Raw genomic sequence first — 9,104 nt, 5'->3', positions numbered from 1 at the left:
TGTATCTAATGACTGTATCTACTGAGCCAGTAGTAGCTACTGACTGTGTAGTAGTATTTAGTGACTGTAATAACTACTGACCGTAGCAGTATTTACTGGGCCTACAGTAGTATCTACCGACTCTACAGTAGTAACGACTGTCTAGTAGTATCTGCTGACTCTATAGTAGTATCCACTGACTATAGTAGTAACTACTAACTCTAAAGCAGTATCTACTAAATGTATAGTAGTAACTACTGACTCTATAGCAGTAGTTACTGACCGTAGTAGTATCTACTGACTGTGTAGTAGTATTTGCTAACTGTAGCAGTATTTAATGACTGTAGTGGTATATACCGACTGTTTTAGTATCTACTAACTCGATATAGCAGTATCTACCAACTCGATAGCAGTATCTACTATCACTACAGCACTGGATACTGTGGTGCTACCTGCTATGATTACAGCAGTGCATACCGACTGGTGGCACCTGCTATTATTATAGCAGTGCATACTGATTGTGGTGGTACCTGCTATGATTACAGCAGTGCATACTGATTGTGGTGGTACCTGCTATGATTACAGCAGTGCATACTGATTGTGGTGGTACCTGCTATTATTACAGCAGTGCATATTGTGATGGTACCTGCTATGATTACAGCAGTGCATACTGACTGTGGTGGTACCTGCTATGAATACACCGTGCTGTGGTGGTACCTGCTGTGATTACAGCAGTGCATACTGCTGTGGTGGTACCTGCTATGATTACAGCAGTGCATACTCCTGTTGTGGTACCTGCTATGATTACATCAGTGCATACTGCTGTGGTGGTACCTGCTATGATTACAGCACTGCATACTGCTGTTGTGGTACCTGCTATGATTTCAGCAGTGCATACTGCTGTGGTGGCACCTGCTATGATTACAGCAGTGCATACTGCTGTGGTGGTACCTGCTATTACAGCATTGCATACTGCTGTGGTGGTACCTGCTATGACTACAGCATTGCATGCTGACTGTGGTGGTATCCTGCTATGACTACAGCAGTGCATACCGACTATGGTGGTTCCTGCTATGATTACAGCTTTCACTACAATAGTACATGCTGACTCTATCTATCTTATATATGAAAGTAAAAGTTGTGAATATGTGTCTGTTCGAAATGTCTGTTCCTTTCACCTGAAGACGGCCGCTTGCATTGTGGCCGAAACGTCGTGAGAATTTTATCGTGTTATTTTATTATTTTATTCTCATTCTACGTGACTTTACCGAAAGAACCAAAGAAGATGTTTAGCATACTTGCCGACATGCAACCAAATTATATTATCATACACTCACTCACACAACCACTGACCCATTCACTCATCATACACTCACTCATCATGCGCTGACTCACACATCATACACTGGGAGTGGCATGCTGCCAACTATGGCTGCTAGTTTGGTCGTACATGCTATTTATATCGTTTATTGTTAAATGAGAATCGCAGTTCCTATGATTACTGTTGTAAAATTGTTTTTGAAGCTTTTTTTGGTGATTTCGAAAACATAGGGTTAATCTATCTTATGGTTGGTATTGTTTCACTTGCATCACACTGGGATTTGAGCATACAGCGTTGTAATACTTTTTTTAAGATTTGCTGGTTTATCCATTATGTGATCTCTGTGATCTCACTGTGATATCTACATTGGGTCAAACTTAACATCTCTTAATGTTCGATGGCTTGTGCACCAGATCTTATTTATTCACGATGTACTTACAAAAAATTCCGCAGACTACCTACTGGATCTCCTCTGTTTCAAAGAACAAATTTCACCTCAGGTCTTCGCTCATTTACCAGCTTCACATTCCCTATTGCCGTACAAAAACTGGAGGAAGGGCCTTTGCTATTGATGCCCCCAGGGTCTGGAATGCTATTGCCAATAAACTGCAACTTGAATCACTACCTATGAGATCTTCACTCAAAACTGCTCTAGAGGAGTTGTACAACCCTAGCTGCCACTGCTATTCAGTGGCCTAAAATATGGCTCTAGATTTTGGTGTTATAATTTATTTATGTAGTTTATTGTTAAAAATTCGGTCACAGTCCCTATGATCACTGTTACATTGGATTTATGGCTTTTATTTTGGTGATTTCGAAAAGTTTTTTTTTGTTTTGGCCATGTTTTTGTTTATTGTAGTACGGAGTTAGACTGATGGCCTTAATCTTAGTTGTCTTGTGGTTGTTGTTGTTATTTGACTTGCATCCCACTGGGATTTTTGCACACAGCGTTGGTGTACGGTGCTATTTCAGGAATATTTTGATATTTTTTTCCTGTATTTTCTGTTTGCACAGTCACATAATCACTTTAAGATGTTTTCTTGTTCATGTTTTTTGTTTGTTGTGGTTGCACCCGATTCAAGAGCCGAATGGCTCACAGGGCTATACCAAATAAATGAACTATGAACTATGATGTCTGTTGCGTGTCGTCGCTTCAAGACGATTCCAAAGGAATCTACAACCTTCGATTTCTTTGCGCGATTTAAAGAATCGATTATTGGCGCGATCGGGTTATATTTGATTTTAAATTAATGAGTTATCTTTTCATTTGTATGTTATGTTTTTAAGTTTTCAGACGTTTTTAAATATATTTCCCCGCTAGTAGCAATATATATTTATCGACTCTTTAGCACAAAGTACTCACCTGACAGATTGCCGTGACGAGGCCTAGTCCCGTGCAGAGCCCCCGGCCTCGCCTAGATTGCACGGCCGGCCGAGGCTGGGGGCTGGGCCGCTATCCCCCGCCCCCCCCCCCGCGCTACAATAATACTATTTAATCGCTGTGCGTTGCCAGGGGCAACTCGCGTTAGTGTTTCGCGCCGGCGCAGCAGCGAGCCGGTCGGCATAAATAAATAAATATAGATAAATCGCACCAAAACGCGATTTTAACCACTTTAAAGTTTAGGGATGGAAAAACGGAATAGCCTATTCCCACCGCAGGGCCTGGGGCGTGCCGCCCGGCAATTTTTTTTTCTACGCGATCCCCACGGTCCGAGAGCCAAATCCCCCGCAAGCGAGCGTACGCAGACGGACGGACAGACATACGGACAGACAAAAAATGCCTTTTATAGGTTAGAAGAAGATATGCAGGCTGTATACTACTTAGGATCATATTACACAATGCGACTTCATGTGTTAGATCTCATAATCGAATTAGACTTGCACCTGGATGAGGTTGGGATGGGTGACTACTTGTGTAATAGATATCATAGGCTAATGTTTAACGATGTGGCTGGAGAGGGCAGAATGCCACGTACCTTTATTGTTCTGTATGTCCATGCTCCCACGTCTAAACAATCTACATTATGTCAACGTCCATCCCTTGCTTTTCTTTCAAAGTGACACCAAAACCCCCGGTAGAGGAAAAGCCAACAAAGCCAGCTCCTGAAGAGAGTGGCGCTCCTCCTCCAGAGCCAACTGGATCGAAGGACAAGACACCCCCACCTCCAACCTCCAGCAGCAAGGAGCCAGAACCATCACCCCCAACTCCAGGCCCAGGTACCATGGTGGAATTAGTTGCAACATCACATGTGGATAATATTTTACATACAATCACATGTTCAGTCAAAGCAACCATATGTTCTGGTTGTGCCGGGACATTCCCGGTTTCAAAAAGGCTATGCTAGTGTCCTGAAGCATTTTAAATGTGGGCTTTTGTCCTACTTTACAGTGTTCTGGTCCCAAACTTGGCTTATTTACTGGAACAGGGTATGACTCACAGACTCTAGGCTGGGTTGGTAGCAGAATAGGAGGAACTTACGGAGCAGTAGATCAGCCTGTGTCAGAGTAATTGAGCGACCGTATCTTCCTAAAAGTAGGGGGTGCTAACAGAAGGGGTATGGCAGCTCACCAGGATTTCGGGTTGATACTCAACGAAAATTCAGTAACTCTATGTACAGTCCATTCATGATGAAGACTCACTGTATGCTTTCTGTACGTAAATACATATTTCGCTATACATTCCTACAAACTGCACATTAATAGGTATGATGTATTTTATAGCTGTCAGAACATTATCTTATAGAAATGTAGTTGATATATACATAGTAACCGTTTGAAGACTGATTAAGAATGTATCTTTGCAGAAGACTGTACTCCAGGCTGGTCTGACTTGTACCATGAGCAATATCCTGATGAAGAAAATGGCGGAGATGAGGAATCTTACCAGAAGGTCATAGCCTCAGGGAAAGTGGTTTGTCTGCCTGACTCACCGGTGCAAAACATTGAATGCAAAGCCGAGAGATTCCCCAATACCCCATGGCAGATATTGGGCCAGACAATAACTTGTGACAAGAATAAAGGACTGAAATGTGTCAATGAGGATCAAGGAGGACTGCCATGTTACAACTACAAGGTCAGATTCTGCTGCTCCACAGCAGGTGGACCCCCTGCACCAACTCCATCTAAAGCAAGCCCAGGTACCATTCTGGAATTAGTTGCAAAATCACATGGATAATATATTAAATGCCATCATTTTTTTTGTTGGATCAGGTAAATGTGTACTTAAATGCACCACCACCTGGCACAGCCAATCAGTGAGGTTTGCACTCTTCCTACAGAACCAACTGCATCGAAGGACAAGACACCCCCACCTCCAACCTCCGGCATCAATGAGCCAGAACCATCACCTCCAGAAGGGCCAGGTGTGTTCATTTTGTAAGATTATATATATACTAGCGGTAAGTACCCGGCGTAGCCCGGGCAAAAAAATCTATTTCAAAACTTCTCTTTAAAACCGTACATTTACATACACAGATAGTAAGCTGTTATGAAAGCCCTGTGGGCCGTTTGTCCATTTCTCCACCAACGAAATTATAAGAAGCTTGCACAAGTCCAGAAAGTTATAGAAAGTGGGGGGTAAATAGTTTATCTAAAAGGTTTCTGAAAATTGTCGACCCACCCCTCAAAAATATCTTTACCCCTGCGTAGGTATATATACCCTACATAAAACAGAGGAAGTAGTATCTGTTGACTCTGTAGTTGTATCTAATGACTGTATCTACTGAGCCAGTAGTAGCTACTGACTGTGTAGTAGTATTTAGTGACTGTAATAACTACTGACCGTAGCAGTATTTACTGGGCCTACAGTAGTATCTACCGACTCTACAGTAGTAACGACTGTCTAGTAGTATCTGCTGACTCTATAGTAGTATCCACTGACTATAGTAGTAACTACTAACTCTAAAGCAGTATCTACTAAATGTATAGTAGTAACTACTGACTCTATAGCAGTAGTTACTGACCGTAGTAGTATCTACTGACTGTGTAGTAGTATTTGCTAACTGTAGCAGTATTTAATGACTGTAGTGGTATATACCGACTGTTTTAGTATCTACTAACTCGATATAGCAGTATCTACCAACTCGATAGCAGTATCTACTATCACTACAGCACTGGATACTGTGGTGCTACCTGCTATGATTACAGCAGTGCATACCGACTGGTGGCACCTGCTATTATTATAGCAGTGCATACTGATTGTGGTGGTACCTGCTATGATTACAGCAGTGCATACTGATTGTGGTGGTACCTGCTATGATTACAGCAGTGCATACTGATTGTGGTGGTACCTGCTATTATTACAGCAGTGCATATTGTGATGGTACCTGCTATGATTACAGCAGTGCATACTGACTGTGGTGGTACCTGCTATGAATACACCGTGCTGTGGTGGTACCTGCTGTGATTACAGCAGTGCATACTGCTGTGGTGGTACCTGCTATGATTACAGCAGTGCATACTCCTGTTGTGGTACCTGCTATGATTACATCAGTGCATACTGCTGTGGTGGTACCTGCTATGATTACAGCACTGCATACTGCTGTTGTGGTACCTGCTATGATTTCAGCAGTGCATACTGCTGTGGTGGCACCTGCTATGATTACAGCAGTGCATACTGCTGTGGTGGTACCTGCTATTACAGCATTGCATACTGCTGTGGTGGTACCTGCTATGACTACAGCATTGCATGCTGACTGTGGTGGTATCCTGCTATGACTACAGCAGTGCATACCGACTATGGTGGTTCCTGCTATGATTACAGCTTTCACTACAATAGTACATGCTGACTCTATCTATCTTATATATGAAAGTAAAAGTTGTGAATATGTGTCTGTTCGAAATGTCTGTTCCTTTCACCTGAAGACGGCCGCTTGCATTGTGGCCGAAACGTCGTGAGAATTTTATCGTGTTATTTTATTATTTTATTCTCATTCTACGTGACTTTACCGAAAGAACCAAAGAAGATGTTTAGCATACTTGCCGACATGCAACCAAATTATATTATCATACACTCACTCACACAACCACTGACCCATTCACTCATCATACACTCACTCATCATGCGCTGACTCACACATCATACACTGGGAGTGGCATGCTGCCAACTATGGCTGCTAGTTTGGTCGTACATGCTATTTATATCGTTTATTGTTAAATGAGAATCGCAGTTCCTATGATTACTGTTGTAAAATTGTTTTTGAAGCTTTTTTTGGTGATTTCGAAAACATAGGGTTAATCTATCTTATGGTTGGTATTGTTTCACTTGCATCACACTGGGATTTGAGCATACAGCGTTGTAATACTTTTTTTAAGATTTGCTGGTTTATCCATTATGTGATCTCTGTGATCTCACTGTGATATCTACATTGGGTCAAACTTAACATCTCTTAATGTTCGATGGCTTGTGCACCAGATCTTATTTATTCACGATGTACTTACAAAAAATTCCGCAGACTACCTACTGGATCTCCTCTCTGTTTCAAAGAACAAATTTCACCTCAGGTCTTCGCTCATTTACCAGCTTCACATTCCCTATTGCCGTACAAAAACTGGAGGAAGGGCCTTTGCTATTGATGCCCCCAGGGTCTGGAATGCTATTGCCAATAAACTGCAACTTGAATCACTACCTATGAGATCTTCACTCAAAACTGCTCTAGAGGAGTTGTACAACCCTAGCTGCCACTGCTATTCAGTGGCCTAAAATATGGCTCTAGATTTTGGTGTTATAATTTATTTATGTAGTTTATTGTTAAAAATTCGGTCACAGTCCCTATGATCACTGTTACATTGGATTTATGGCTTTTATTTTGGTGATTTCGAAAAGTTTTTTTTTGTTTTGGCCATGTTTTTGTTTATTGTAGTACGGAGTTAGACTGATGGCCTTAATCTTAGTTGTCTTGTGGTTGTTGTTGTTATTTGACTTGCATCCCACTGGGATTTTTGCACACAGCGTTGGTGTACGGTGCTATTTCAGGAATATTTTGATATTTTTTTCCTGTATTTTCTGTTTGCACAGTCACATAATCACTTTAAGATGTTTTCTTGTTCATGTTTTTTGTTTGTTGTGGTTGCACCCGATTCAAGAGCCGAATGGCTCACAGGGCTATACCAAATAAATGAACTATGAACTATGATGTCTGTTGCGTGTCGTCGCTTCAAGACGATTCCAAAGGAATCTACAACCTTCGATTTCTTTGCGCGATTTAAAGAATCGATTATTGGCGCGATCGGGTTATATTTGATTTTAAATTAATGAGTTATCTTTTCATTTGTATGTTATGTTTTTAAGTTTTCAGACGTTTTTAAATATATTTCCCCGCTAGTAGCAATATATATTTATCGACTCTTTAGCACAAAGTACTCACCTGACAGATTGCCGTGACGAGGCCTAGTCCCGTGCAGAGCCCCCGGCCTCGCCTAGATTGCACGGCCGGCCGAGGCTGGGGGCTGGGCCGCTATCCCCCGCCCCCCCCCCGCGCTACAATAATACTATTTAATCGCTGTGCGTTGCCAGGGGCAACTCGCGTTAGTGTTTCGCGCCGGCGCAGCAGCGAGCCGGTCGGCATAAATAAATAAATATAGATAAATCGCACCAAAACGCGATTTTAACCACTTTAAAGTTTAGGGATGGAAAAACGTAATAGCCTATTCCCACCGCAGGGCCTGGGGCGTGCCGCCCGGCAATTTTTTTTTCTACGCGATCCCCACGGTCCGAGAGCCAAATCCCCCGCAAGCGAGCGTACGCAGACGGACGGACAGACATACGGACAGACAAAAAATGCCTTTTATAGGTTAGAAGAAGATATGCAGGCTGTATACTACTTAGGATCATATTACACAATGCGACTTCATGTGTTAGATCTCATAATCGAATTAGACTTGCACCTGGATGAGGTTGGGATGGGTGACTACTTGTGTAATAGATATCATAGGCTAATGTTTAACGATGTGGCTGGAGAGGGCAGAATGCCACGTACCTTTATTGTTCTGTATGTCCATGCTCCCACGTCTAAACAATCTACATTATGTCAACGTCCATCCCTTGCTTTTCTTTCAAAGTGACACCAAAACCCCCGGTAGAGGAAAAGCCAACAAAGCCAGCTCCTGAAGAGAGTGGCGCTCCTCCTCCAGAGCCAACTGGATCGAAGGACAAGACACCCCCACCTCCAACCTCCAGCAGCAAGGAGCCAGAACCATCACCCCCAACTCCAGGCCCAGGTACCATGGTGGAATTAGTTGCAACATCACATGTGGATAATATTTTACATACAATCACATGTTCAGTCAAAGCAACCATATGTTCTGGTTGTGCCGGGACATTCCCGGTTTCAAAAAGGCTATGCTAGTGTCCTGAAGCATTTTAAATGTGGGCTTTTGTCCTACTTTACAGTGTTCTGGTCCCAAACTTGGCTTATTTACTGGAACAGGGTATGACTCACAGACTCTAGGCTGGGTTGGTAGCAGAATAGGAGGAACTTACGGAGCAGTAGATCAGCCTGTGTCAGAGTAATTGAGCGACCGTATCTTCCTAAAAGTAGGGGGTGCTAACAGAAGGGGTATGGCAGCTCACCAGGATTTCGGGTTGATACTCAACGAAAATTCAGTAACTCTATGTACAGTCCATTCATGATGAAGACTCACTGTATGCTTTCTGTACGTAAATACATATTTCGCTATACATTCCTACAAACTGCACATTAATAGGTATGATGTATTTTATAGCTGTCAGAACATTATCTTATAGAAATGTAGTTGATATATACATAGTAACCGTTTGAAGACTGATTAAGAATGTATCTTTGCA

This window comes from Petromyzon marinus, unplaced genomic scaffold, assembly GCF_048934315.1.
Source record: "Petromyzon marinus isolate PM22_M1 ecotype Great Lakes invasive population unplaced genomic scaffold, UKy_Petmar_22M1.pri1.0 PM_Scaffold_3, whole genome shotgun sequence".
Lineage (NCBI taxonomy): Eukaryota > Metazoa > Chordata > Hyperoartia > Petromyzontiformes > Petromyzontidae > Petromyzon > Petromyzon marinus.
The sequence above is the reverse complement of the archived record's forward strand: the minus strand, read 5'-3'. Positions refer to the sequence as shown.